Consider the following 27857-nt stretch of genomic DNA (forward strand, 5'->3'; position numbering starts at 1 on the left):
CTTAAGCTTCTTACACAATAATGTCTCGTCTTGTGTACTTAGTCAACTCTGCACCCGTCTGCCAGCTACACCCTCAGTCCCCTCATTTACAGTCGGATGACTCGCTTCTCAGGTATTAAAAAATTATTGAGAGTCAAGATGGATAATAAATTATGTGAAACTACACTGAAGTGTACTCTCAAATAAGCAATACATTAATGAAACATCATCACCCATTTAACCAGGTTGGCTGTCCACAACACAGATCTCTTACATCAGAAGAGCTTCTTATAACAAACATTTCATTTATTTCTTCATGTCCTCTCTACACTTCTGATGGAGATTTTCTCATCTTGCTGTGTCCTTCCTGCTGATGGAGACTCGCTCAGCTGCACTGTCACTGCTGATTACTCTTCTGATAGCCTGAGAAAGGAGCTGTCATATCTGAAGAAGAGTCTGGAGAAGATCAGCCAGTGGGACTTCATGACATTGACACCAGGTACAGCGTCTGTTCATGTTTTGTCCATTTTTATAGTCCTTTAGATAGATAGATAGATAGATAGATAGATAGATAGATAGATAGATAGATAGATAGATAGATAGATAGATAGATAGATAGATAGATAGATACTTTATTAATCCCAATGGGAAATTCACATTCTCCAGCAGCAGCATACTGATACAATAAATAATATTAAATTAAAGATTGATAATAATAATGCATCTGAAAAACAAACAATAACTTTGTATAATGTTAAATGTAAATGTTAATGTTTACACCCCCGGGTGGAATTGAAGAGTCACATAGTGTGGCGGGGGAACGATCTCCTCAGTCTGTCAGTGGAGCAGGACGGTGACAGCAGTCTGTCGCTGAAGCTGCTCTTCTGTCTGGAGATGATACTATTTAGTGGATGCAGTGGATTCTCCAAAATTGACAGGAGTCTGCTGATCGCCCTTCGCTCTGTTAGAAGGACCTGAGTGGCAATAAGAGGGAACTGGGAGATGAGACGCATGAAGTAGGCCTGCTGTTGAATATTCATCTATCAAATGTTGCTGTTAAGAATTTGTGTTATGTATAGTTCCTTTTACAGTGACTAGCTGCTTTTTACATTTCTGGTCTTACATAGCTAATTGCCGATGTCACTGGAAAAAAGTTGAATATGACATTTCAGAGTAAGTTGATCACACTCAATTGTATTTTTACAAATTTCAGAAGAATATTTTTTTAATTACATTTACAGAAAATTGTTTGTCTTTAATTTTGTATGGAAAGCAAGTGCTTCTGCAATGTTTTTGCAATGTGACGGTTTGTGCTATAGCATTTGTCATTTTGTGTTTTATTTTTAGTGCACTGCATTTGTAATACATGTTCTGAACTAACTTTACACAATGCTGTCTTCACAGTTTCTACTCTTGATTTTTCTTTTAATTTTCAGGTCATGAAGCTCCAATTTTTGCCCTACAGCCTCCTGAACCTCGGAGCAGAGAGGAGTTTTTACAATGTGAGTTTGTGCTTTGACTGAATGGATCATCATATTGGAAATCATTTCCTTTTAAATATTCAAGGACAGGCTTATGACATGAAAGTGTAGATATCAGAAAATGCCGCTTAGTGTGATCAACTGAGACTGGTGCATTATGGGATAGAGAGATTCAGTTAGTGTGTTGGGAATGAGTATCTTCAATTGTCAAGTGAATACATTCAAAGAAATCACAAACCCAAAATTAAAATGAAATTCTCTCAACTATGCCAGGTCCACCTGTCACACAAGTGCAAAATGCAGTGTTATTTTTGTCCTCTCCAATATTTTGGCACATGCTGCCTTTTTTCTTTTCTGTTTTCCATTCTCCTCTTTCTGTGTGTCTCTATTTTGCTCATTTTCTTATAATTATAATTTTATTGATAATAATAATGTCTTTTTTGGAAAATTTTATATATAAAACAGCTGAATGTGCTTTACACAAATGTGCTTTTCTCCCACTTTTAACGTGTACATAATACATAGAAAATGACAGAAATCTCAATAAGCCATTCTCTCATTTCCAGAACACACCAAGTCCATGTCACATTTTCAGAATTTTGGACATTTCCCTCCCTGACTCATCCTTGGGTAGCTTTACAAGTTTACTGATTTATGTTATTCAAATAAATTCAATCAGCTTCTCAAATTAATTGTTGATCAGCGGCTGATCCTCATCATTGACTTATTCATTTAGTGGTGGACCCAGATGCGGCATTGTCCTTAAGACAGGGTTCACACAGCCACAATTGCACATGGCCAATTTGCAGTCACACATCTGTGGGATGTTGGAGGAAAACCAGAGTGACATGAGGAAAACATGAAGACCAGAATCAAAGTCATGAAGATGAATCTGTAAGTCCTCAGCTCCAACCACTGGACCATCATGCTGTCCTGAATCGTGTTTTGCCAATTTAGTTCCATCTTTGTTTTTCTTATTATTCTTAAACCACGTCTTTTGATTTTAAAGGTCATTTCTATTGAATGAATCATCTCCTAGCAGCTTCAGCTCACTCCATGATGAATTTCTTCATGAACTGCACATCTCTCTTCACTCAATGGCCCTCTTGTCTATGGTCCAGTAAAAAAATGAGCTGTCAGTCACAAGTTTTATGACAATTGATTACAAACATTTCATTCTCAGGCAGTTTTTAATGTAATTTTTATTTTCATATTATGTATAGCCCTGATTGTGGGGCGGCTCCTAGAGGTTTAGTAGGCCATTGGAAAAGGAATAATGAAAGACTGGGGATGGAAGGAGCAAAAGAAACATCAGAGGATTACTGCGAGGAAAGGAAAACTCAGTTTGGTGCTGAAGTCCGACAGTGGATTGATTTTAAATTAAAGAGGTGGACGGTGACAATAAAAAGTGACACTTAATAAAGCCAGCGGTCAGTGTGGACAGTCCATTAGAACCCTGACCTTGATGGGGACTGGTGGCATTTATCATAATTCCAGAAATTTGTTTTAAATTCCTATAGATTCTGTCCAATCAGAGCTCTTTACTGTCGACACTGCACGCAATCAAGTCTCATCAGCGCAGCTCCTGATGGATTCTTTTTAATTGTGATAATTTTTAATGTTGTGCTCTGCCCCCAGTCCTGTTACCCACTCACTGATTTCCACACTTTTTTTTCATTTTTCTTCTTTCAGACTTCTGTCCACTCACACTGGATATCAACACAGCACACAGAGGCCTCCATCTGTCTGAAGGAGACAAGAAGGTGACACGTGATGAGACAAAGATTGAATATCCTGATCATCCTGACAGATTTGACCGCACTTTCCAAGTTCTGTGCAGAGAGGGTCTGACTGGGACTCGCTGTTACTGGGAAGTGGAGTGCACAGGAGACATTGTGGTGACAGGAGTTGCATATAAAGGACTGAGCAGGAAAGGAGGGGGCAGGGAGTGTGGTCTTGGATTGAATGACAAGTCCTGGAATTTGGTCTGGTTTAATTCCCAGTACTCTGCATATCACAATAACAAGCAGACTGTAATCAGCGCTCCCTACAGCCCCAGAATAGGCGTGTATCTGGACTGGCCTGCTGGCTCTCTGTCATTTTATAGTGTCTCACACACAATGACCCTCCTGCACAGGTTCAACACCTCCTTCACTGAGCCGCTCTATCCAGGGTTTTTCCTTGGTTGTGACTCCAGTGTAACAATCTGTCATCTGACATCATGTGACCACTGACCAGTACCTTTCATTGGTCACCTGATGTATTCACTTGAGGTCCTCTTTGTCTTTGTGTTTGTAGTGTGGAGTTAAAAAGAATTTTACATAATTGGTGGGTAGAGAACACTTCTGTGTTTGAATGTGGGAATGAGAATGCAGAGCAAGTGCAGTTGTCAGGGTCCCCATTATTAGTGGGTTTGAGTAGCCAATCAGCTGTGTATGTCATAGTGGGGGAGGAGATACATCAGACCTACAAATTCCAGTCTGACCAGCAGGGATCACTGTTGATTCACAGCCACATGTCCTTTAAGCTGAGATCCCAACAACTGTGGTGGCTCCTGAGTATCAATGAATGTCACTTGTTAAGTCCAACAGATGCAGCATGTGGGTCTGATGGAGCAGCACTACTGAAAAGCATTTTATATACTAAATATTAAGAGCCTTTAACCACTGACTATATGCTGGAGCATAGTTCTGTCCTCTCTCCAGATAATTTGTGCATCTCTTGTGCCAATGAATGAATTCATTGTGAATGTCTAAAGATGAAGACTCACCATTCAGTCAGGTTTCTGTCATACTGATGGAGTTTTGTGTTTTACTGCAGTACTTGTGGTCACTTTAAATATTAATCTGCACCTCATCCTTCCTAGTCTCAGATGTGTCACTGTTACGCAATTTCTAGGAAATGAAATAGCTGACTGATTTCACCATCACTGTTGGAGCTCAAAGTGCAAATCAGATTTAATATATTTTAAGAATTTACTTTTTCCTTTAGGACCCCTTAAATTGTGGAGTGTCATCTCACATAATTTTTTATAAAGAGGCACGGGAAGACACAGACCGACAGCCACTACAACCTGCATTGCAAGGCTTACCAGCAGGTGGTGACTGTGAGTTGTAAATATGAAATCTTGATGGCGTCTTGGCGGTTTGCGAGGAAAAGGATAAAGTGAAAAGGTGTGATTGGTGAGGGTGATTGAGATAAAGCTTGGGGGGATAAAAGGCAAGATTTATGTCTTCAAGAAACTGACTTTCAGAGCTGTGATATGAGTTGATCCTCCTGTAGCCAAAACGTATGTACCCTCTAGTGGCCACTCTACATATTACATTCAAGGGTAAATGCTGGAGTGAAGCTTTTGGTAAAGATTAAAGAACTGTTTTTCAGACAATCTTAATATTGAAATTACCTTTGAATCATCTCTAACTGACTCAAACTAATGAAAAGGTTTTAAGTGGTAGGATCAGAAGAATGAGAGGTAGTCAAATAACATGCCGAGATCCTAAGTTGAAGTTGATCCTACAGCTTTTGTTTAGCCCAAAACATTCATCAGAATTTAAAGTTGTTACTGAAAAGGAGAAGTCAGATATACCAGGAATAAAACATTTTGTGCAATTCAACATCATACAGAGATTTTGTTGAGCATGCCACTGTTACTCTCTGTATGTAACATTCTGGTGTTTGAGTGGTGAAACACTGCCTTTTGGTGGAGCCCCTTAGCCTTTGTGCCACACAAATCAGACTCACCTGGTTGGACCAGGCACCCCCAATCGGCTGGGCATTGGAGTTTCAGTGTCCACACAAGACAGCGTTACCTAAATAGCATTAATTATAATGATAGCAGGCAAATAATTAGTGAAATTTTACAAATATTTAAAATGTATTCATGACAACCCCAAAGACATATATATTAGCAGAATATAGGTATAAAAATAGAGTTATAAAAGTAAAGGTGTAAAAATAGAGCGACAAAGAATAGTAGAAATACATGACATGCACTCCAGAAGACAGAATTCCTTCCCTTCTCTTTGCACATTCAAACGTATCCTTTTTATATACTCTGCGGAAAATTGGAGCATGTAGTATAAGGAAATAACATCTACATCAGCAATAAACTGATGTTTTTCCCTATAGAGGAAAGAGTTCCAACTCATCCAATTGAATAAAGTGTGGTCTCATAAACCTCACAAGACTCGTCACCACTCCATTTGATATCAGGAAAGATAAAGCAACAAAAGACAGTCTTGCAATGTGTGAACTCACAGCTTCACCCCAAGATGTCCTGCTTCATTAATGTACACATTTATAGAAAGACTTTCAGCGATGATTAGAACAGAAACACAGTCTTCAGAAAGGATTCCCTGTCACATTGGTATTAATTTAGCATCAACACATTACACGTGTTATAGACATTCTTAATTTAATTCCAGTACCCTTTGAAAACTGTAAACTGGCTGCCTGCCCATTTCTCAGCCATGTCTGCTGCGACCACAGGAGCTCTTCCTTTTCTATGTTGCAGGTACAAGTACAGTTTCTTATCTGATACACTCTAGTATACCATAAGTGGCCCATCAGATGACAGGCGTCAATGCACAAAGATCAGTTGTAAACTATGATATCGTAAATGTCTTACCTAGGTCTTCCTTTCACCTTGGATGCTGTATGTTTTCTTCATTATGTAGCACCTTGCCTTTCATCATTAGTCACATCACATTACATTGAATCATTGCTGACAAACAAAACCTGACTTGAGCTCAAATATATGATGCCTTTTATCCTAGGCTACATGTTTTATGAAATGAGTAAAAGGAAATATCTTAACAGGTTGACTTCAGTAATATTTTGAACATTAAACAATGATGGAATGCTTGACTGAAAGAGATGAGAAAATGGAAACTGAACAATCAGGAGAAAAGTCAATCAGACTCAAATGATTTGGTCTGACAAACCGTAACTGATCTGACATACAATAACACTGGCTTTACCTTTGATGGACAAGTTTTTAAACTGAGGAATATCTTTTTTTAATATGACATTTCATTCACAATGTAATGGTCAAACATAAAAGGGCTTGTGGTTATAAAGTGGCCTTTAAAGTGCTGGAGGAGCGGTCACAGATTTGTCATGACTATAGACAGGCTGTCATCTCTAGCCACGGCCGTCATGATTTACAGCCATGGCAGGTGTTGCTAATAACGTGGCCGGTCAGCGGTATGTCTCTCCATCAGTGCAATGGCTCTTGACTGAGAAGGATTATTTATGTTTTTACCCAGCGACAAATGTGCTTTGTGTTATTGAATTTTTACATTTAATAAATTCCATCTGAAATTTCCTGGAGTAACTGTGATATATGACTGGCAGACAGAAGAGGAAGACGAGAGTCTAGACTGTGGTAAAAGAAAACACAGGCTTTTATATAAATATATTTTATATTCAAACCTTCTATGATGAATGAAAACTTTGGACGGCGTTTTCCCTTGCACGGACGCGGGGTCACCGGGGCCCCACTCTGGAGCCAGGCCTGGAGGTGGGGCTCGATGGCGAGCGCCTGGTGGCCGGGCCTGCACCCATGGGGCTCGGCCGGGCACAGCCCGAAGAGGCAACGTGGGTCCCCCTTCCCATGGGCTCACCACCTATGGGAGGGGCCAAGGAGGTCGGGTGCAGTGTGAGTTGGGTGGTGGCCGAAGGCGGGGACCTTGGTGGTCCGATCCTTGGCTACAGAAGCTGGCTCTTGGGATGTGGAATGTCACCTCTCTGAAGGGGAAGGAGCCTGAGCTTGTACGCGAAGTTGAGAGGTTCCGGCTAGATATAGTCGGACTCACCTCGACGCACAGCTTGGACTCTGGAACCAATCTCCTTGAGAGGGGCTGGACTCTGTACCACTCTGGAGTTGCCCCCGGTGAGAGGCGCCGAGCAGGTGTGGGTATACTTATTGCCCCCCAACTTGGAGCCTGTACATTGGGGTTTACCCCAGTAGACGAGAGGGTAGCCTCCCTTCGCCTTCGGGTGGGGGGACGGGTCCTAACTGTTGTTTGTGCGTATGCACCGAACAGCAGTTCGGAGTACCCACCCTTTTTGGAGTCCCTGGAGGGGGTGCTAGAGGGCATACCTTCTGGGGACTCCCTCGTTCTGCTGGGAGACTTCAATGCCCACGTGGGCAATGACAGTGAGACCTGGAAGGGCGTGATTGGGAGGAATGGCCCCCCCGATCTGAACCCGAGCGGTGTTTTGTTATTGGACTTTTGTGCTCGTCACGGATTGTCCATAACGAACACCATGTTCAAGCATAGGGGTGTTCATATGTGCACTTGGCACCAGGACACCCTAGGCCTCAGTTCGATGATCGACTTTGTGGTCGTGTCGTCGGACTTGCGGCCACATGTCTTGGACACTCGGGTGAAGAGAGGGGCGGAGCTGCCAACTGATCACCACCTGGTGGTGAGTGGGCTTCGATGGTGGGGGAGGATGCCGGTCAGGCCTGGTAGGCCCAAACGTGTTGTGAGGGTCTGCTGGGAACGTCTGGCAGAGCCCCCTGTTAGAAGTAGCTTCAACTCCCACCTCCGGCAGAACTTCGACCATGTCCCGAGGGAGGTGGGGGACATTGAGTCCGAATGGGCCATGTTCCGTGCCTCTATTGTTGAGGCGGCTGACCGGAGCTGTGGCCGTAAGGTGGTCGGTGCCTGTCGTGGCGGCAATCCCCGAACCCGTTGGTGGACACCGGCGGTGAAGGATGCCGTCAAGCTGAAGAAGGAGTCCTACAGGACCCTTTTGTCCTGTGGGACCCCGGAGGCAGCTGATAGGTACCGGCAGGCCAAGCGGAATGCGGCTTTGGTGGTTGCTGAGGCAAAAACTCGGGCGTGGGAGGAGTTTGGGGAGGCCATGGAGAACGACTTTCGGACGGCTTCGAGGAGATTCTGGTCCACCATCCGGCGTCTCAGGAAGGGGAAGCAGTGCAGTGTCAACACTGTATATGGTGGGGATGGTGCGCTGCTGACCTCGACTCGGGACGTTGTGGGTCGGTGGGGGGAGTACTTTGAAGACCTCCTCAATCCCATTAACATGCCTTCCAATGAGGAAGCAGAGCCTGGGGACTCAGAGGTGGGCTCCCCCATCTCTGGGACTGAGGTCACCGAGGTGGTCAAAAAACTCCTTGGTGGCAGGGCCCCGGGGATGGATGAGATACGCCCGGAGTTACTCAAGGCTCTGGATGTTGTAGGACTGTCTTGGTTGACACGCCTCTGCAACATCGCATGGACATCAGGGACGGTGCCTCTGGATTGGCAGACCGGGGTGGTGATCCCCCTCTTTAAGAAGGGGGATCGGAGGGTGTGTTCCAACTACAGAGGGATCACACTCCTCAGCCTCCCTGGAAAAGTCTATTCAGGGGTACTGGAGAGGAGGGTCCGTCGGATAGTCGAGCCTCGGATTCAGGAGGAACAGTGTGGTTTTCGTCCTGGTCGCGGAACAGTGGACCAGCTCTATACCCTTAGCAGGGTCCTGGAGGGTGCATGGGAGTTTGCCCAACCAGTCTACATGTGTTTTGTGGACTTGGAAAAGGCATTCAACCGTGTCCCTCGGGGAATCCTGTGGGGGGTACTCCGAGAGTATGGGGTACCGGCCCCCCTGATAAGGGCTGTTCGGTCCCTGTACGATCGGTGCCAGAGCTTGGTCCGCATTGCCGGCAGTAAGTCGAACCCATTTCCAGTGAGAGTTGGACTCCGCCAGGGCTGCCCTTTTTCACCGATTCTGTTCATAACTTTTATGGACAGAATTTCTAGGCGCAGCCAGGGCGTTGAGGGGGTCCGGTTTGGTGGGCTCAGGATTGGGTCACTGCTGTTTGCAGATGATGTTGTCCTGTTTGCTTCATCAGGCCGTGATCTTCAGCTCTCTCTGGATCGGTTCGCAGCCGAGTGTGAAGCGGCTGGGATGAGAATCAGCACCTCCAAATCCGAGACCATGGTCCTCAGCCGGAAAAGGGTGGAGTGCCCTCTCAGGGTTGGTAGCGAGATCCTGCCTCCAGTGGAGGAGTTCAAGTATCTCGGGATCTTGTTCACGAGTGAGGGAAGAATGGAGAGTGAGATCGACAGGCGGATCTGTGCGGCATCCGCAGTAATGCGGGCGCTGCATCGGTCTGTCGTGGTGAAAAAGGAGTTGAGCCGCAAGGCGAAGCTCTCAATTTACCAGTCGATCTATGTTCATGAGCTATGGGTAGAGACCGAAAGAACGAGATCGCGAATACAAGCGGCTGAAATGAGTTTCCTCCGCAGTGTGTCTGGGCTTTCCCTTAAAGATAGGGTGAGAAGCTCAGTCATCCGGGAGGGGCTCAGAGTAGAGCCGCTGCTCCTCCGCATCGAGAGGAGTCAGATGAGGTGGCTCGGGCATCTGATCAGGATGCCTCCTGGACACCTCCCTGGTGAGGTGTTCTGGGCACGTCTAACCGGGAGGAGGCCCTGGGGAAGACCCAGGACACGCTGGAGGGACTATGTCTCTGGACTGGCCTGGGAACGCCTTGGGATTCTCCCGGAAGAGCTAGAAGTGGCCGGGGAGAGGGAAGTCTGGGCATCTCTGCTCAAGCTGCTGCCCCCGCGACCCGACCTCAGATAAGCGGGAGACAATGGATGGATGGATGGATATTTTATATTACATATAATATGTTTATATTATTTTTCTTGTATTTTTACAAAGATAAATGTTTTATTTGATTACAAGCGTCACAATGAATGTCATAATTTGTTTCATCCTTTTTAATGGCGTAACTCAATCCAAATGAATTCACAGACCTTTACCGTACCTCTAGAACATTCTGAGAGGAGCTTCTGAGCTTCTCACGCCTCCATTAATCCTGCATGACATCAGCAGCTGACCAGCAGTGTGGGCATCGGTGACATGGACTGCTTTCAGCCTCACGTTGGCTTTTATAAAGGTGCTCATTTGTGTTCACTTCGCTTGTGGAAATAAACATTTCAGCTGTAGTGCGTTCCCCTACAGCAACACATCAGAGGTGTTCAGCCACAGACTACACACACAGCTTGTCAGCCGCCCTCCACGTCATTCACCAGAGCTCAGTTTCTTACCACAGGGCTACTAGTGGAAATTGAATCGAGACCATGGCAGATAGTGAGCTATACATAATACCTTGGGATACCACAGGACAGCTTTACACAACACAAACAAATTAAAGATACTTCTAGGCAAAAACAGAGCTGAAAGGAAAACACAACAACAGCACCCCAAAGCAGCCATAAAACGACTCACTCTTGTGCCTGCTGATTGGGGGGGGGGGGGGGGGGGGCTGTAATAGAATTAATTTAAACAACACACAGATTCATAATTTAAGAACAGCAGACATCAACACTGCACAAAGCGATAGTTCATGCAGAGACAAACTCCACACCACAGACATCACAGAGGACATAACAACCACACAACTTCAAACACAAGCATGGACACAGAAAACATTGCATGGCAGGCATCATCATGAACTTCATCAGCCTTGTGTGGATAAGATGGCATCAAGTAGCTGGTTAAGCTATGGTGAGATGTTTGGTGATACAAGAAGTGCTTATGTTGGCCATACAAGATCAACTGATAAACATGAGAAACTACAAAAATCTATTGTTGAGGAGGCTAATATGATAGAGCGTACTTGCAGATATGACCACAAGGAACACGAAATAGGCTGTAAACTATTGACAGAGAGAGATGACATGACAGACACAGTGAGACAGCAAACATCAAGAACTGGCAGCACAACACAAACCAGTTGACCATACAGACCAGATTAAAAGTACAGAAAATAGCACACATAAACTAGACTGGGACAGAACACTAGTGTGATAATTATTGTTTCCACCACTGGTTTCATCTTACATTCACAAAAGCCTACAGACATGACATATAAACCAATACACAGACAGAAAACTGCAGAAAGACTACAGCCATTTGAAATAAGTGTCACATAGTGGGGACAGTCACAAACGCAAACCTCTAAAACATCTACATGTTTATGGACACACTGCATGAAACTGACCAATGGCTTAGTCAAGGCCCAATTGAGGCAGTATCAATGGTGCTATCCCAGAAAAAGCTATTATTATTATTATTATTTTGTGAAGCTCAATAATATATATAAGAGATAGAACTGAATCCCTTCAGTGCCTTCAGGCTGTAGTGATGCTCATATTCATAATCATAATCTGGGGCGGAGTGGTGGCTCTAAGGCTAAGGATCTGTGCCGGTATCCAGAAGGTTGCCAGTTCAAATCCCCCATCACTGCAAAAAAAAAGAGATCCTACTCTGCTGGGCCCTTGAGCAAGACGCTCAACCTGTAATTGCTCCAGGGGCGCTGTACAATGGCTGACCCTGCGGGGTATGTGAAAAGGAACAAACTCCTAATACAAGAAATTGTATAAGGCAAAATAAAGAACAAAAAAAAATCTTATTCTCCTGTTTGTTTCTGTGTTTTAGCTCTGTTAATATATTATTTCCACTACAGTGTTACAGCCTCATTTCTGGTGAATATGCCCTGCTAAGATGACCTCACACTGCCTGGTTGATTCTCTCTACCTCTTTGTAAAGGCCACTATGAAGGATCAGGACCTGCGTTTGGAGGAGGAAGCTGTCATTGTTATCGTTTTCTTCAGCTGCACGTGTTCTTTAGCACAATTGGCTAAAGATTTAAAATGGAAAGGGGACAGAACTTCAGAATTGTTCTTCTCACTTGTTGAGAGTTGTCTTTCATTCTTGGTTTGGAAGTGGATGTTATTTTTGCAGCTTCCATCTATTGTCAGTCAGTCAATCATTGTCCAACCCGCTATATCCTAACACAGGGTCACGGGGGTCTGCTGATGCCAATCCCAGCCAACACAGGGCACAAGGCAGGAACAAATCCTGGGCAGGGCGCCAGCCCACCGCAGCCCATCTATTGTGTTGCTGCTATGTTACTTTCACTAACGATTCCCTTTACTACATGGATTGTTTTAAATTTGTAAAGTCTAAACTCCACATTTGTGTCTTGTGAATACATTTTGATTATTTCTAGTACTTGCTCTAATTGTTAGTTTGTTCCTGAATAAATGTTTATGTCCTGTGACGGATGGCCATGACCCATGCCTGGCTGGAATGCCCCTGTAGCATATGTACCAGGGGAGCAAGCATGGGAAACACAACATCTCCCCCTGGACGCTAGATGGCAGCCTCCCTGGGTTGCATTGGTGCCTCTGACTCCCCCTGACACCCTGTTGAGTTCTGCAGGCGCTGCCAGGGGGTGTTGCAGCAGGGGCTTCTGGCCCCTTCTGGGCACTAGTTTCACCACACCCGGAAGTGCAGCCGGATGTCGGCAACCAAGCATCTGGAGCACTTCCGGGTACCCAATAAAAGGAGCCAGTGACCACCACTCAGCGGCCAGAGTCGGGTGGAGGAGGACGAGGTTGCCTGGGAGGAGTGGTGGTGCAGAGGAAGAGTGGTTTGCTGTTGTGTTGGTGTTTTTGAGACTGTGTTGTGGCTGGGGGACACAGGGAAGACGTGCCCTCCAGCTGAAGAAAATAAACATTTATTTATTTTATATGTGTACCTCCATGTCCAATCTGTGTCAGGTTGGGCGCATATATAGCGCCTTGTTACAGTCCTCAATGTAGAACTGTGTTGGTTTTTGACTTTGTCTCCATATTGTGTGTTGTTAAATCTGTTTGGTAGTTGCTTGAGGGCGAAACAAAACAAGAGAGGGCTAAGTGAGTCTCCCTGGAAGTTTCCTTGTCTTCTTTGTGTTGAGTCTGTGTATTGATGTGTACATGACGCGTTGTTCTCTACTGTCCTATTTGTGATTGAGTATGGGATGTATTTTGTATAAGTGTAATAATACATGCAATGATATTGACATGTACTGTATTACTATTATTATTATTAACCATTTTCTAAACTTGCTTTGTCCTGAGCAGGGTCATGTGGGAGCTTCAGCCCATTACATCAAGCTTATGGATCAAGCCACAAACAATCCCTGGACAGGATGCTAGTCCACTGCAGGACACATACAAACAAACACACCAGGGGCCTCTTTAGCATCAGCAATCCACCTAACCTGCATGTCTTAGGACTGTGGCATGGAACTGGAGTACCTGAAAGAAACACATATGGACATGAGGAGAACATGCATCCTCCATGTGGGGAGGACCTGGCACATGAACAGTGGTCTCCTTATTGTGAGACAGCAGCACAACCACTGCACCACCATGCCACCCAACTCTTCTTCTTCATCATCTTTGTTTTCTTTCTTTTTTAATGAAAACACTCATTGTAATGACTGTTGGCCACAACCTCTTATAAAATAGGAAACAGTTTAGAAAATCACTGAAACAGAGAAGTCAATTAAATCACAAAAAGAGGAAGAACTAAAACAAGGCCAAAAGGAGCCATGCATGAAAATTTGCTTTCAGTGTCTGGGGGGTCTTATCGGTGGTTCATATATCGCTGCTTTGGGGTGGATACAGCCTTCATTGAAGTTTGGACTTCCCACCTAGAGCAGATGCCTCTTTCAAATCCTAATGGACAGCTTCATGAGGGCTTTCAGATGTTTTAGAGGATTTCCTGATTAACACACATGGAAAATGATAGAGAACAGTGTTGTCAGAGAGCATCAATGGTGTAGACTTCCTTATTATGTACTTCAGTTGCAAATCAGCACTCCTGGAAACCTGTAGTGCCACTGATGGCAGGGCAGATGTTGCAAAAAATCTCCCATAGTAGACAGGGAGAATAACTGAAGGGAACAAAGACAACTCTTGATGTTTCAGAGTTTGTTTCGTTCTTTTCATGGGAGACCAGAAGTCCATAGCACCAGATGCACCTAAGAGGGACTTCCCCTTCTTGTGTGATGACCACCACGTTAAAGTAAATGGAATTTAATAACTTCTGCTGCACTCTACTGTATATAATTGAAAAACATCTGCTTGGCATACATCATCAAGGTCAGAGAGCCAACTCTGTAGGACAACGTGGGCATTGCCTCAGTTTGTTGAGCTTTCAGTGGCACACAAGGCCTGCTAGGAGAGGCGACTTAATGGCAATGCAGAAAGTCAGCTGAATCAACACCTGCCTTCCAGAGTGAACACTAAAATGAACAACGAAACTGCAGCTGCACCAACTCTTTGGCCAGCTCTGTACTTCATCTGGATACAAAGCTGTAAATGAAGGATTAGCTAACATGTCTAGAGAAACTCCTTCAGATAAAGCTATGCCCAACAGAGACAGTCTTATAAGTTTGTAACCACCAACTGAACTGTAGATAATTCTGATGGGCAAATTAAGTGACCTTTCAGCAGGTACTGGAACTGTAAGTGAAACAGAACCTCAGTCCAATAACCAGAGGTGATACCTTCCTTTAAAACTCAGTTCATGCACCTCTTCTGTCTCTTTCGAGCAGGAAGCTGAACCGTTGAAATAGAGCAAAAAAACTCTCTTGGTCCTGGAAGCTCCTCTCCCATAGAGCTCTGAAGCTGCGTGTCCTGAACAACATCCAAGATCTACACCTCTGTGCCAGCAAATGAGCCCTATTTGGAAAGACAGAGAAGCAACCAGGAGCGGACTGGGTCTCAGAACCGGCCCAGGCATCCTTCAGTGAGTGAGGAGGTGACGAGGTCCACCCACTCTGCCCATTATTCATTGTAATTTTCTTAAAATTTGTGATGGGTACGCGGCTCGCTACTCTCTATGAGCCTATGATATGAACTCTGTCTAAACTGTTGGCAAGCTTAATCTGCACACTGTTGTTTAGACATAACTTAAAATTTGATGACATGCTTAGAAATAAAATTTAATGCAAAATAAAAATTTAGTAACACGGCTTACACGTTATTAGAGTACATGTCAAATGTCAATGTCATGTCCAAGTGCCAGTACCCTAGTAGCCTAGTAGCTGCCCATTTACAATGAAATGAATGATAACCTCACATGATTGAAATGTTCCATTAACTTAACGATAAACTATAAATGTTCCATCCTAATATGAAAATTCCTATCCTGTGCTTTATAACTTTATTTCATCATACTAATAATCACAGCTGAAAACCACTAATTATCGCTCACACCGTTGACCAGAGAACAATAAAATGCATAATACATCATCTAAACTAATTATTAGTACTGAAGAATTTAAATACTGGATATGAGATGAGATAAATTTCAATAATGTATACGATAACTGAAATTTAGCGGTATTGAAAGAGAAATTGGCAAAAGGCAGTTTTGACCAAATTTTTCGCTGCAACGTTGTGTACTGACAACTAAGACAACTTGATGACGTAATACGGTGTATTATAGAGGACTATTTAAATCACAGTACCAGACAGGTAATGTTTAGTAGTTTAGAAAATTAATTTTAATGTCAAACAGTAACCAGTACATGAATAAATACATTATTTCATGAAATGGCCAGCCCATGAGCAGACCAGAGTCCGCGGCCCACCAGTCATTGCCCAAATGCCCTAATGGCCAGTCTGCCCCAGGAAGCAGCCATTACTTCAAGAAGTGACATTTATTGTAGTTCCTAAACTCTTGTGACAGAAACAGTTCTGCTCTTACCTATGAAGTTACAGGGACACAACAAAGAGCCTAACAGCATGACAAGGAAGAACACAGCACATCTTGGAATAAAACTCACATGGCAGAGACAAAGCGTGCCCACCACCACAAGAGGAGTTCTCTGTCCAAACCCCAAAATGACGACACGCAATTCACATCATTGGATGGTGTGATAAAACTGTCAGTGATAAATTAGAATTCTTTTCTCTTTATTCCATTTGTAAATTTGTTGAATTTGTGTAATGTGAACTGTAGATTGTAATAAATAAATTAAATATAATGAAGTGAATGAACCTTTAACAGACACCCTGAGACAGTTTATCTCATCTCTTACTGTATATCATATTGTCACCTTGTTCTCTTCACTATCTGAGCTCATATTTCACTGATTAACTGATCGTAATGTTTGCTCTCTGTGGGTGCTTTAAATCTCCTCCTTCTTCTCACTGAGCACAGACAAACTTTCACTTTAATTTCTTTACAAGTCACTTCCTTGTCTATCGGACTGTTTTTCTCTGCCTGCCCCTCCTCAGACTAATGATGGCTGGTGCGCAGATATGTGGATTACAGCTTATGGTGTCTGGACACTCTGACTGACCCCATCTCAATCTCCTGTGGTCACAGTTTCTGTCTGAAGTGCCTTACTGACTGCTGGGATCAGAGCCAAGAGTTCAGCTGTCCACAGTGCAGACACATCTTCACCACCAAGCCTGAACGGCACATAAATGCTGTGCTAAATGAAGTCATCAAGAAACTAAAGAAGAAGACTGGACTCAGTCGTTCACCTCCTCCTCCTCAGAATTATGCTGGTCCTGGAGACGTGGAGTGTGACTTCTGCACTGGGAAGAAGTTCAGAGCAGTGAAGTCCTGTCTAACTTGCATGGCCTCCTTCTGTCAGAAACACCAGCAGCCTCACAATGAGGGAGCTGCATGGAAGGACCACCAGCTGACCGATCCTGATGTAAATCTAAAGGAGAAGCTATGTACAAAACACCAGAAAAGTTTGGAAATATTTTGTAAAACTGGTGAGACGTGTATCTGCCTGGTCTGTGTGGTGACTGGACACAAAAATCATGAAATAGTAGAGCTGGTGATGGAAAGAGAAGAAAAACAGGTGAGTGTGGTTTAGTGTTTAATAGAAACAAACTAAATAAGAATAGTTAAGGGATTTATAAATCTATTCATTCATCTTATAAACCTGATTTTTCAAGTACACGTAGTAGGGAGCTGGAGCCTATCCTGGCGAGACTCAGCATTATCCATGGACAGCCGAAGAGCAGATTGGTCTCATTACAATGAGCTGAGTTTCTTTGGGCTCTAATTAGCTTTTCTTTTGAGTATCTAAGGCAGGGGTGGGCAAACTAAAGACTGCAGACCAGAATCGGCCCCTAGCAGGGGTGCAAGGAGTGAGAGGGAGACTCATAGAAGTATCTAACATTCTGGCCTTCATGAGTTGTCCTTAACAAGATGACAATACAGTTAGCTGATGCAAGTCACCATGCAGTGTGATCCAAAAATAATTCACTAAACTAAGCTTTTACCTCAAAAATGGATACTTTCAGTATTGCTGGCCCATACAGGGTAAGTGTGTGGCTGCTTGCTTGCCGTCATGTACTTTTAACACTAGAATTCCCAAAGCCTGCAAAAATTTTCATTCTTCCTGAAAAGCCTACTTTCCCCTTACACATGTATGTGCATTAGCTCTAAAAAGACCAATTATTTATCAGTGCCGTTATAATTACCCTAACATGACATAATCTCGATATACGGAGCCATTTCTGAACAAATAATACTAGTAGTGTCAGATCAGGGGGACCATGAATGTGTTAAGTATCATAAATTTACACAGACTGTTCACACACTCAGATCAAATGCATGTTTTTATTATATGCATTTATGTGTGAAAGTGTTTCATGAACATTGCAGCAGTTTATTATCCAGCAACAGTGATGTGAATACGTTGTCTGCTGTTACGCTTCTGCCTTTGTCCAGAAACGGCTCCATAAGCCTCATAACTACATTCTAGGAAAGTCCTTCCCCCGTGGGATGACTAGTAGCACATGAGGGGTTTATATGCAAATGCAGACCCTTTTCAGAATTAAAGACACTAAGACACTCGAAACTTTCACATTCAATGCAATTCCTAATTTAGGAAAGACAACAGACAACTTCTTCACATCGCTGTCGCTGGGTAATAGACTGCTGCAAAGTTCACAAAACATGTTCACGCTCCCCCCTCCTGACACTGTTAGTATTATTTGTTCTTACTTTTGTGACACAAATATAATGAATATATCGAGCTTATGTTACGTTCTAGCCCTAATGCACAGCAATATGTCATTTGAACAATTTCTTTTTATTTGATTTTATTCTTGGATGAAAGAACACTTGTCTCGTTACTGTAAAAATGAAGTCTAAATGGCATTCCCAAATAAAGACATTTTCATGCATGAGTGGTTTATGTGTGTTTCACATTCAAACAGTCATATTGAATATGATAAATACATGTCTTTTGAGTAACAGTCTGTAGGTTTGTTTCTTGCAAAAGTTATTGTGTGCCGGCTGACATCATAGAAGCGCAATTATCAAAATAGTAAAAGCTCACATTGAAGCGGTTGTATTTGATATAATGAACACATACATTTGCTTTGTGTCTACAAGACCTAACATTTATTGTTTTGTTGTACATTTACACAGATCTTTGTAGACATGGATGTACAGATTTCAAATAAAGATATATATCCTTATTTATATATCTCTTTACAAGTCTTTGCCAAGTAAAATCTTCAACACAGACTTGAGCTGTAAGTGAGGGGATTTGAGCTGGTGGTGTTAAACAGAGAGTGTAAGTGTCAGGAGGGGCAAACGGCTGGCTGAATGGGGGACGGGTCAGTGCAGGATGAGCGCTGCTAATTGACACATTTGGAAAGCAAAGGTAGGTATGAGGCCAAACTGATAAGGCCTTACGAGTTTTCTCACATGTGTTGGGAAAAATAGGGAGATCAAGAGAAACTAAATTTTGGTTGAGATTCTGTTGTTAAAGAATTTGATTTTGCATGTGGCTGATTTAAGGCCTTTTAGGGGCAAATTTTAGTCACATGTCTGTATTGCACTCCAGAATAAAGTCTAAGATTCTTACAATAAATTGAACGTAATATTGCTTTATTCTCACATTAATTAAATAAGTAATTATGCACATCATTTGGGATTAGAGATAATTTCACTCAGTGTTGGAATAAGGCCATTTTGAATGTAAACACTCTGAGTGAATATTACATCTCATGTATGATTGTGAGGTGCACTCTGATCTTTAACAATTTGGCAAAACAACTTGGTAAGGGTGCTAGTTTGGCTTTGTATGTCATAACTACTACACAATCATAATGTATATTGAAGTCAGGTAAAGGAAAGTTAAATTCAGTCCAGAGGGTTGTAAATTAGTGCCACAATTCAGTCTGATTCTGTTTAATATCAAATATGAGCACATCAAACTGGCACTTTTAGAAGCCATATTCAGTTCATCATATCAAACTCTTGACTGACTTTTCATGATTTATGAAGGAAAGTAAAACAATTTAGTGCTGCTTCAAATAAAGGACTAGTGCCAGATTGGCTATTCCAAATCCCAGTAAGTAGACATGAGTATGTTCTCAGTAGAAAGTCGATCATTTAAACAACTTTATTTACAGGTTAGCAAACAACATCTTACACAGCAATACTTGGTCTATTTATGTTGTCTGTTGTTTGTCTATCATCATTTCAGTTATTGCTAGTAAATGAGACTGAATGTAGTTTTCTTTTACAATCTAAAGCAGCCCACCATGTAATAATTTATTTACTCATCTTCATCATTGATATTTGAAATAGTTAACTTTCAATTGTCTTCTTATTTCTAAAATTAAAATTTTAATGTTCAGTTTCCACTTGAACTCACCACCTATGAGAGGGGCCAAGGAGGTCGGGTGCAGTGTGAGTTGGGTGGTGGCCGAAGGCAGGGACCTTGGTGGTCCGATCCTTGGCTACAGAAGTTGGCTCTTGGGACGTGGAATGTCACCTCTCTGAAGGGGAAGGAGCCTGAGCTAGTGCGCAAAGTTGAGAGGTTCTGGTTAGATGTAGTCGGGCTCACCTCGACGCACAGCTTGGACTCTGGAACCAAACTCCTTGAGAAGGGCTGGACTCTGTACCACTCTGGAGTTGCCCCCGGTGAGAGGCGCTGAGCGGGTGTGGATATACTTATTGCCCCCCGACTTGGAGCCTGTACACTGGGGTTTACCCCGGTGGACAAGAGGGTAGCCTCCCTCCGCCTTCGGGTGGGGGGACGGGTCCTAACTGTTGTTTGTGCGTGTGCCCACCCACCCTTTTTGGAGTCCCTGGAGGGGGTGCTGGAGGGCATACCTTCTGGGGACTCCCTCGTTCTGCTGGGAGACTTCAATGCTCACGTGGGCAATGACAGTGAAACCTGGAAGGGCATGATTGGGAGGAATGGCCCCCCCGATCTGAACCCGAGTGGTGTTTTGTTATTGGACTTCTGTGCTCGTCACGGATTGTCCATAATGAACACCATGTTCAAGCATAGGGGTGTTCATATGTGCACTTGGCACCAGGACACCCTAGGCCTCAGTTCAATGATCGACTTTGTAGTCGTGTCTTCGGACTTGTGGCCACATGTCTTGGACACTCGGGTGAAGAGAGGGGCAGAGCTGTCAACTGATCACCACCTGGTGGTGAGTTGGCTCCGATGGTGGGGGAGGATGCCGGTCAGGCCTGGTAGGCCCAAACGTGTTGTGAGGGTCTGCTGGGAACGTCTGGCAGAGCCCCCTGTCAGAAGTAGCTTCAACTCCCACCTCCAGCAGAACTTCGACCATGTCCCGAGGGAGGTGGGGGACATTGAGTCCGAATGGGCCATGTTCCGTGCCTCTATTGTTGAGGCAGCTGTGGCCGTAAGGTGGTCAGTGCCTGTCGTGGCGGCAATCCCCGAACCCATTGGTGGACACCGGCGGTGAGGGATGCTGTCAAGCTGAAGAAGGAGTCCTACAGGACCCTTTTCTCCTGTGGGACCCCGGAGGCAGCTGATAGGTACCGGCAGGCCAAGCGGAATGCGGCTTTGGTGGTTGCTGAGGCAAAAACTCGGGCGTGGGAGGAGTTTGGGGAGACCATGGAGAACGACTTTCAGATGGCTTCGAGGAGATTGTGGTCCACCGTCCGGCATCTCAGGAGGGGGAAGCAGTGCAGTGTCAACACTGTATATGGTGGGGATGGTGCGCTGCTGACCTCGACTCGGGACGTTGTGGGTCGGTGGGGGGAGTACTTCGAAGACCTCCTCAATCCCACTAACATGCCTTCCAATGAGGAAGCAGAGCCTGGGGAGTCGGAGGTGGGCTCCCCCATCTCTGGGACTGAGGTCACCGAGGTGGTCAAAAAACTCCTTGGTGGCAGGGCCCCGGGGGTGGATGAGATACGCCCGGAGTTCCTCAAGGCTCTGGATGTTGTAGGGCTGTCTTGGTTGACACGTCTCTGCAACATCGCATGGACATCAGGGACAGTGCCTCTGGATTGGCAGACCGGGGTGGTGGTCCCCCTCTTTAAGAAAGGGGACCGGAGGGTGTGTTCTAACTACAGAGGGATCACACTCCTCAGCCTCCCTGGAAAAGTCTATTCAGGGGTTCTGGAGAGGAGGGTCCATCGGGTAGTCGAGCCTCGGATTCAGGAGGAACAGTGTGGTTTTCATCCTGGTTGCGGAACAGTGGACCAGCTCTACACTCTTAGCAGGGTCCTGGAGGGTGCATGGGAGTTCGCCCAACCAGTCTACATGTGTTTTGTGGACTTGGAAAAGGCGTTCGACCATGTCCCTCGGGGAATCCTATGGGGGGTCCTTCGAGAGTATGGGGTACCAGACCCCCTGATAAGAGCTGTTCGGTCCCTGTACGATCGGTGCGAGAGGTTGGTTCGTATTGCCGGCAGTAAGGCGAACCCATTTCCAGTGAGAGTTGGACTCCGCCAGGGCTGCCCTTTGTCACCGATTCTGTTCATAACTTTTATGGACAGAATTTCTAGGTGCAGCCAGGGTGTTGAGGGGGTCCGGCTTGGTGGACTCAGGATTGGGTCACTGCTTTTTGCAGATGATGTTGTCCTGTTTGCTTCATCAGGCCGTGATCTTCAGCTCTCTCTGGATCAGTTCGCAGCTGAGTGTGAAGCGGCTGGGATGGGAATCAGCACCTCCAAATCCGAAACCATGGTCCTCAGCCGGAAAAGGGTCGAGTGCCCTCTCAGGGTAGGGAGCGAGATCCTGCCTCAAGTGGAGGAGTTCAAGTATCTCGGGGTCTTGTTCACGAGTGAGGGAAGAATGGAGCGTGAGATCGACAGGCGGATCGGTGTGGCATCTGCAGTGATGGGGGCTCTGCATCGGTCTGTCGTGGTGAAAAAGGAGCTGAGCCATAAAGCAAAGCTTTCAATTTACCAGTCGATCTATGTTCCTACCCTCACCTATGGTCATGAGCTATGGGTAGTGACCGAAAGAACGAGATCGCGAATACAAGCGGCTGAAATGAGTTTCCTCCGCAGGGTGTCTGGGCTTTCCCTTAAAGATAGGGTGAGAAACTCAGTCATCCGGGAGGGGCTCAGAGTAGAGCCGCTGCTCCTCCGCATCGAGAGGAGTCAGATGAGGTGGCTCGGGCATCTGATCAGGATGCCTCCTGGACGCCTCTCTGGTGAGGTGTTCTGGGCACGTCCAACTGGGAGGAGGCCCGGGGAAGACCCAGGACACGCCGGAGGGACTATATCTCCCGGCTGGCCTGGGAGCGCCTCGGGATTCTCCTGGAAGAGCTAGAAGAAGTGGCCTGGGAGAGGGAAGTCTGGGCATCTCTGCTCAAGCTGCTGCCCCCGCGACCCGACCTCGGATAAGCGGAAGAGGATGGATGGATGGATGGATGGATGGATGGATGGATGGATGGATGGATGGATGGATGTTCAGTTTCTCTGGGCTTCAGTTATAATGTGTTTTGTAATAAATTATAATCATTTGATTTACCACAAGGTTTTCCTCCATGCATGGTAGTGAGGAAAGTGCTTTACAAATGTAAAGAATTATTATTATTATTATTTTATATTATCTGAGGTCAGTAAGATTATTCTCAAGACTGTAAGTGAAAGTGAATTCTATTCAGACCACACATGTTCTCTTGTGTTTAAAAACAGAAACAGCTGGGAGTGACACTGAGTGAAATCAGGAGGAGACTTGAGAAGAGAGAGAAGAAACTGAGGGAGATGAGGAGGGTTATGGAGCAGAAGAAGGTGAGTGGAATTAAGATGGAACTTCAGATGGAAGCGAGAGAAAAGTAAATTTAAACTAGAACAGCTGGCAGAGCTTCATTTGTAATGATGGCTAGGTAAATGGAGAGAAGACATTTTATTGTGTCCTTCATAATACTATACCCCACATTTTATTCATTAGTGATTCAGAGAGAATGACCCTCTTGTCCTTTGGATTTTCCATCCCACTGCGACTTTACGCCCCCAAACACTAATTCAAACTGCATGTGGGTAATGATCTTCTGAATTTGCTTAGTGGGCACAAAATTGCTTTTGTTTATTCCTAATAGAATTCCTGTGTATTAGTGAAACATGAAATCCCTCATCTAAACACAAACTTACTTCTCACTAACACTCCTGCTCATTATATTTGTTGCTCAGTCATAATAATTCTTTTTTTAAATTTGCCTGTGATAAATGTTAAGTTTACATTAGTGACTCACTTCTCAAAATGTAGCCCATTCAGATCCCTACATCATACATTAAATCTTCTAATCTTGTCAGTGGTACATATAGAACCACTGAGGTGCCAACCTTGTCATTTCACCTCCTGAGCTTAGCTCCCAGCTCCTTAAATTTGAATCATACAACTGATAGCCTACCTTTATGTATTTTATTTATTACATTCTGCACAATAACAACTGAATTCATCCTGACTCTATTCAAAATACTTACTCATCTAGGGAGGTCTTCTGTCTATGAATAAAACAATATACTGTAGACTTTAGGCCCAAAAGCAAACCTGCATCGTAGGCACCACTAGAGTCTGGGTATCACTACTTTTCTTTCTTTGTGCACTGATTAGGATGTGTCCTGTTCGGTCTTCTCATTTCTAACTATCAACTCAGAATTCTCAGAGTAGCCATCCAGTCTGACAACTTCATGAAAACAGTCAGACACCGCCACCTCTGGGATTGGTGCAGCTGATAGGTTGTATCTACTTCCCTGTACTCCTCCTGTACCTATTTAGCAGTAAATGCTACCTCTCCAAAAGACACTTGGGTTAAGTTCAATTCTTCTGGCCAACGCAGGCTACTTAACACCTACTCCAATTTAATGATCCTGACCTGGAGATGCTAGAATAGTTGACAGCTTTCACAGGTATAGAACTCATGAAATCAAGCCTCCAAATTTTGAGTATCTTGTAGGACTTTGCCTCATTTTTAAAAGCTGTTTGGCATGGGAAAGACACTACATACATAAAATTATTATTATTTAGTTTTATTATTGTTTAACTCTTTTTAATAATATGAATTTACAGATATGTTTAAACTGAGTACAAAAGTTGTTTAATACTTAATGTCCCCATATATGCCCATATTTGTTAAAAATAATTTCTCATTTTTCCTGTTGCTTCTCATGCCCTGTAGTTGCCTACTGTGTGTCTTGATCTTTTCTCAACTCTTCCATAACTTCTGATTTTTCCCCTAAAGGACAGACTCTTCACTGGTTTGTTTGTCTACTACTGCTGCCCATACATGGCCTGATTTAATGGCCTCTCTCCTTGAGTGAACTTTTACTAGGACAACTGCTTACTTGCTTGTGTGTGATGTAACTGAATTAACTAATAAACTCTTTCTGTACTTTAATGCATTCCTCCCTTGTGACCTGCCCTTAATTCCATTAATTGTCTTCTCTTGCCAGTTGCATAAGTGTAGCACTAGAAGTGTCAACCCCAGGCTTCAGAATATGAAGAACAAGCAATCCTACTGGTAGTTACTAACAACAACAATAATAATAAAAGCACTTTACTTCATATTGTACTGTGTGGATAATTGTATGTGGCAAATTAATTCTTCTTCTCAGTTGTGCAAAAAGTCATGGACCATTAGGCCTTGAAACTTGATATTGATCTTAATTAAGAGCTTATGACATGATTTGTGCTGCAGTAGGAAAAAGTTAAGTGAAGGGTACCCTGATAACATAATAGAGCCTTGTGTTTTTGTCATAATGAATGGCGGAGTAGCCATGTCTAGCAGGAAAAGAACAGAGGCAACATCTGCTGAGAGTAAACCATATCTCACAGGCCAATCAGAGACATATTAACAACAGGGTAAACAATACAGGTTAGACAAACATGAAGAGCTGTGAAGAGTTATGTCTCTGAACTCTGTGACAGTAAGCATTGTCACACAGGAGTGATTAAGGAGCAGATAACGGACTCAACGAGCAACGCAAAACCACAAAGCAGGGGACTGCGACAATGTACTAACAGATCTCTCTTTATTTTAGCAGGAAAGATGAGAAAACAGCCCCTTGAGTTCTTCGCCAGATATCCGGGTCTCTTCTGGGTTCCTCTCGCTTCCTCCGGCCCACCAGTGATGACGTCACTATCCCACAACCCTCAGCCCACTGTTTCCCCATTTCTGTTCCCACTGCATAAATTGTCCATCTTGAAACTAATTTTTTGTCTGTTGTACACTTTACAAACATGACCATAAGATTGAACTGAGAAAATCTACAGTATATGGGGACGGAATCCCCAACCCTTAATCCTGGTTTTTGTGTTTATTTCTTACAGCATGAAAAAGAAGCATGTGCAGTACCTTTCATTTGTCTGCACAAAATGACATATGTGAGACCCATTAAGACCCCTCGTTCCGAAACTCAGGTGACACATCTGTCGAGGGTTGTTTGTCCGCCACAAGACAATGGCAGGTTCACCGCGTCACTGAGACAACTACTAGTTCACAGTGTAACATGTATGTTGGCCAAGGGTTGATACAAGGAGTAGTACTTTTACTTTTATGTTACCCCCTCCCCCAGCACGACTTGATCCGAGCTGCTGATCTGCAGCTGCAGGACCGACCTGATGAGGAGGACTATCTGTTCATGAACTGAAGAAGGGAGCCAGGGCAGGACGAATGATAATGTCACTGCTTGTTTGCTTTGTTTGCGTGAAAGTGGTAGCTCCTATTTTAATAAATACGCTTGCTGTTCCTGTTTTGTTTTGAAATAATGCTGGTTTTCCTGAAGGCATGGACTTCAGGTGCAACACAGTGACTCAAATGTCACAACATCTGCTCACATCTTTAAGCAAAATTGGTTGTTTTCATCAGAACCAAAAGTAATGCACTCTGATTACAGAATAAAGTTATTCCTACAGTTACTGTATGCCACAACAAACAACATGATCCACAAGCTCATCTTAGTGTCAATCAAAAAGCAGAAGTCGTTTCACTGGCAACAAATGACAAACAATGAGACACTGCCACACATACCAAAGTGCAAAATCGGCCTCAATATAGAGCCTTTGAGTGGCTTGAAAACACTGTGTCGCATTGACTTGGCAAACAGCCTACACGGTACAGAGTGCATGACAGGATTTTAAAGAGCACCTTAAAGAAGACCTCTGTGATAGGAAGCAGGAACTACCTTCCTTTAAGAACCAGAGGTCTGAACATTTCCTAGTATGATTTGATTTAAATATAATTTAGTACAATATTTAGTTAGGTCCCCTCAAGAGCTCTTGAACGTGAAATAGACAGTCATTTTGGGGACCCCATCTTATGAAAAACAAAGATGAGAAGAAAGAGAACTACATTGTGAAAGAAAACAGTATAATAAAAAAAAAACGTGAAAAAATACATAACAAAGAGAGATTTAATAAATAGTGAATAACCATCAAAATGCTAATATATGAATAGATACTGAAACTATGGTTGGCCCAAATTATCGGAAGTGAAGCTAAATGGGAGAGTCTATTTGAGGAAATCCAAAGGTCATTCATTTCATTTAAACCAGCTGACTCAGCTGTGTTGAGCTTAAAGATCTAGTTTTGTGTGTGCTTTAAAGTGTTCTTTAAGGATATTTGTGCAACAACTGCAATGAAAGTAAGATGAATGTCCAGGGTGTAAGGACTGTAAGTCCATGAAATTAAATACTAATATCTCCATCTTACATGTTTGACATAATGACTAATGGGAACACACAAGAGTGGACCATAAAGACTCTTTTACTTTCACACAATTATCTTCCAACACATAGGTTGTTCTTCACCATACCTATACTTCTTCTTCTGCTCTCCTTCTCTGCTCCAGGTGAGTGTTGTCATACTCCACTCATGGCTTCAACTCACCCTACAGAGCAGGAGAGGCTCTTTTTAAAGTTAAACTCTTGAGTATTTCCAGCCAGTGTCAGGTATACCCCAGAAACACCTCCAGTTCTGACAGAGGACATTGGAGCTGTCCCCCAGCAGCTCACTCTACCAGCTCCAATGGATCTTAAGAGAGCGTCCTATTCAGACACATATCCCATACAGACCTGTGGGTGCCCAAATCAGAGCACTGGCTTAGGATGCTGCCACCAAGCAAAATGTTCCTTAAGATGCTCTCATCCACACTAGCTGTGATGCCAGCCCATCCAGACTATCCTTTATAACATCTAAATACCAACATAAGTGTCTTGTGAATGGTAATTCTTATTAGGTGACTCAACTCAGTGTCTTTTTCCATTAAATCAGATCTCTGTGGAAAAAGAAGTGGAGGAACAGAAGAAGAGCTTCACTTATCTGATTCACTG

The 27857-nt window shown here is 43.7% G+C and overlaps 2 protein-coding genes across 4 annotated transcripts in view; both read left to right on the top strand.

Moving 5' to 3' along the window:
- LOC114643553 (protein NLRC5-like) overlaps positions 1-27857 on the top strand; it is a 5922889-nt gene that overhangs the window by 4365541 nt on the left and 1529491 nt on the right. The gene's annotated exons all lie outside the window — the stretch shown is intronic.
- LOC114643557 (NACHT, LRR and PYD domains-containing protein 3-like) overlaps positions 1-27857 on the top strand; it is a 1908976-nt gene that overhangs the window by 233720 nt on the left and 1647399 nt on the right. The window lies entirely within an intron of this gene.

The sequence above is a fragment of the Erpetoichthys calabaricus genome, chromosome 4 (assembly GCF_900747795.2).
Source record: "Erpetoichthys calabaricus chromosome 4, fErpCal1.3, whole genome shotgun sequence".
Lineage (NCBI taxonomy): Eukaryota > Metazoa > Chordata > Cladistia > Polypteriformes > Polypteridae > Erpetoichthys > Erpetoichthys calabaricus.